This window comes from Mus caroli, unplaced genomic scaffold, assembly GCF_978045245.1.
Source record: "Mus caroli unplaced genomic scaffold, Mus_caroli_1 scaffold_3, whole genome shotgun sequence".
Classification (NCBI taxonomy): domain Eukaryota; kingdom Metazoa; phylum Chordata; class Mammalia; order Rodentia; family Muridae; genus Mus; species Mus caroli.
Window position 1 is genome coordinate 133,445,730 of NW_028227258.1, and position 4,160 is coordinate 133,449,889.

The window sequence follows — 4,160 nt, forward strand, 5'->3', positions numbered from 1 at the left end:
ACCAAGTTCTAATGTTTTTCTTTTGTCAGGAGAATAGATTTTGCGAAGGATGTTTAGAGTATCGTCACTACCACAGTTGTCTGCTCTGTTTTATCATCCTGGTTTATAGGTAGGCTAATCTGTTTTGGGTTGACCATATGTCTTAAAGGAATGCCAGTAATAGAAAACTGCTGTTTCGCAATCCCCACTGTTACAACTGACTCAAGCCAAGATTCATCAACATCAACACATGATAAACCCTTTATAAAAATGTGCTAGGTGTCGTATTCTCTATGTGACACACCTCTTAGGACACTAGTTTACAAGTTTTTGAGGTCACACCTTAGCCAGGTGACCAAGTAGCAGCACCCAGAGTAGAGCAGTCAAGTGCTGCGTTTTGTGAGATGCTGCAGTAAGAAATTAAAAAACTCAGTTGTGGAAGATTCTCGACAAAACATCCCATACTGATTTAATCAAGGAGATGACTGGACAGATCCAAAGATTGGGCCATTTTACAAGACGTCTGACCCCCAAGAACTTTAGTGTCATGGGAGGCCTGAAAAGTAGTGAGAACAGTCTAGATTGAGAGAGACCTCTAGAACACATGAGCAAGTACAAAGGAGGAAGCTTTACTGGAGCCTGGTTTACAGCTCGCGGGCAGAAAGATAGATGTCCCGTTTGTGGTCGGGTATTCCACAGGTACGGATACTTACTCTCTGTGTTTCTACTCCATGTGAGGTTTTGTGTTAGCCACCACCCACTGCAGGAGAAGCTTCTCTGATAAGAACCTAAAACCCCACTTATCCTGGGTGAAGAGATGCATACTCAGAGGGTGGTTTGGTACTGTGTCCATTAGCCGAACAGTAGTGGTACTTTCATCCCTGGAGCCTATGAGCTCCTCAAAATTATCAGGCTTGTGTTTACTCCTTCAGAGTCTGCCTTTAATTAGAATGTGCTTGGTTACCCTGTAATTAATATTCATGACATTTTAACATCTGTAATCTACTTGCAAATGGCATGCATATGCCAATATATCATAAGGTGTTTATTGTATCCTTCCTTCCCATATTTATGATCCTTCAGGACTATGGGACAGTTCTGCAATGTTGACACCAGGGGGTGCTAGTGCTTTTCAAACAGAGCTGAGCAGGCAAGCGGCTGATTGCAGATCCCTTAAGAACCACCTGGGGGTTCACAGATTTCAAGCCTTTCATTTTGCAGCTCTCTCCTCTTGTTTGCATTAATATCTTCTATGAAACACGAAGAATGGCGGGGATGCAGGGTTCTTTTATTATATATTTTTATTTATTTATCAAACTGTCTGTGGGTCTCTTCTGACCCCTCCTTTTCCTAGGCTTCTATTGGCACCTCACATCTCACAAGGCCTAATAAAGTAGCACCCTCTCCCAGATGCCACTGTGATTCATACTGGTGTACAGTGACTTTCCTTCTCCTTTCACTCCCTATTTCCCTAGGAGTAGTTTCTACTCTTCAGCAGTGTTAGGGTTACGATTACCATTCCATGAGTTTCCCATCATTCCTTTCCACTAACCCTGCTTCTCCTGAGACCCCAGGCTGTCCGTGTAGAGGGCAGAGGACAGCTGTTGAGAGCTGCTTCTCTTCTTCCATCATGTGGGTTTTGGGAATTGAGTCAGGCAGCCAAGCCTAGCGACGAGCACCTTTATCCACTGAACCTGACAGAAGAGATGTATACCTAGGGCTGTCCTCTGAAGAGATCCACACCTAAGGCTGACCCTTATGTGCACACGTGAGCATGTGAGTGTGTGTGCGTGCACGTGTACACACACACACACACAGATTAACAAAGGAAGAAAAGCTCTTGTCCTCCGCAGCCACTGACAATGAAAGCGCTGCTGTCCAGCATGCAGACTTTTTTCCACACATGATGGCTTGCTATTTACAGCTCTTCTTTTGAAATGTCTGTTGTCCGTTATGGTTTTTGGTGCCTTCCTGAGTCATCTCTGCCTATGCAGGGGTGGGATTAGGACAGGACTTGGAGGTTCGGACTGGTGGAACTGTTTTCAGACAGTGGGAGGCAAAAGCAACTTTTTAAACTATACTAACAGGTTAAACTTTCTCATTGAATTCTAGAGTATGGACTGTTCACATTAAGCAAATGCATTCCATTTTTGGAAAAATCATCATTTTATTAATAATTCATCTATACTTTATTACAATGGGAACATACTCTGCAGTGCTCAGAATGATTTGTTAATGACCAGCGACTCCCTCCTTTTTGGAAAGGGAATCTGCAAAATTGAAAGAATGTTTATTAATATGTCTGTGTATCTGGGGCTTTCTAATCAGCTGTTCATCCTCAGATGAGAAACCTCAGGCTGGGAGAGCAGGCCTCTAGTCCACCAAGGACACTGGACAAGCATTTGTCTGTCTGATTAGAGAGAGGGAGAAGGAAAGGAATGATCCATGGGCACATTTGTGCTACAGCTGTCCTAATGGAGCAGTAGATGTGCTCATCTGAAGATGCTGGCATGATAGACAGACTACAGTTATTTAAAAAGGTATTTGGTACAGGGGCCTGAGAGATGCCTCCGTTCTAAGTGCACTTGCACCAAGCCTGGTGACCTGAGTTCTATCCCCTGGTCCTAGATTTGATCCCTTCTCCCTACATGTGACATGGCTTGCTACTCCTCAAATAAATGCAATAAAACTATTTTAAGGGCTGCCTGGGACATGGTAAACAGTGTATACACTGATTGTCTGCAAAGTGAGCTCAGCAGCAGCTGAAGGTTTGCATTGTTAAAAGTCGCCCTGGGACTGAAGGGCTGACTTGGAGTGCTCATGCAGAGGACCCAAGTTCAGTTCCCAGTACTCCTTAGGTAGTGCACAGTCTTCAGCCCCGGAGGGATCCACCACCGCTGGTCTCTGGGGTGCCATCTATTCTGCACCCATACATATACATAATGTAAGAAAAGCCAAATCTTTCTAAAAGTCTCTCTATTATAGGCTGAAACCGAGCCCCTATAGACTTTCATCTGTAATATGTTTCCACCTGAAAGTGGAAGCAAGATGATTCCGGTTCCATTTAACGAAATAGTATCCGGCACTTAAGACTTATCTATGTAAAAGAGGTAGGCTCCCTTTGTCAGGGATAGAGAGGTGGTTTTTAAAGTAGCCTTTTTTTTTTTTTTTTCCTGGAGTGCAGATTGCAGATGACAGCTACAATATTGGTGCTAGGAACCAAACTTGAACCCTCTGCAAAAGCAGTGATTGCCTTTAGCGACTGAGCCATCCTTCCAGCCCGTAGACTTTATTCTTCAGTTATTTATTTATTGTACTTAATTTTGGTTTCAGAGCAAAGTTGAGAGGACCCCCAAAAGTGCCTATGCAGCCTTTGCCTTACATAAGCAGGGCGACCCTCATTACTAGTATTACCCCCTCTCACACCACTCCCCAACCTGCGGCAATAGACCAACTAACTTACAGACAGGTCCTCATCACCCAAAGGCCATGGGTTATGTTGAGGTTCACACTTGTTGAATAGTTGTGTAGTCTGTAGCTTTAGACAAATGTACCAATATGTATGTATGTGTATGGTACAGGGCAGTCAGTTTTGATGTCCTAAAAATTCTTTGTGAGTGAGATCCAGTGGTTTCACAGGACAAAGCACCCAGACACATAGGTACAAATCCACAGTGAGAGATTTCAGACCTTATCTGGGCAGCAAGTGGACTCTGAGATGCGCCAGCAGAGCACATGAACAGCGAGCGGCCAGAGACACTTTGCTTTCCACTAGAGTGTCACTGTTAATCAGCAAGCCAAACTGCGCCTTCAGATTAGCATGAGGGTGTGTGCACATTCCTACAGAGAAAGGAGCACCCCCACAACTGTCAGATCAGACTCTGCTCCCCAGCAGGGAACTGGGGACCACCCTCCACTCCTGCTCTTGCATCTACAGAGAGATCCAGTTTAGACCGTGATATTGAAGTCAGGATGAGCCATCTGGTGAGGGGAGACAGCACAGAGGTAAAGTACTTGCTGTGGAAGTGTGAGGAACTGAGAGATAGGATCCCCAGTGCTCAGGCAAAAGCTTTGGAGCACTGGGCTCACATCTGTACCCCCAGCAGTGGGGCTGAGCAGGGGTGGAGACTGGTAAGTGTCAGCACTTGCTGGCAGTCAGCCTAGCTGAAATAGTAAGCTTT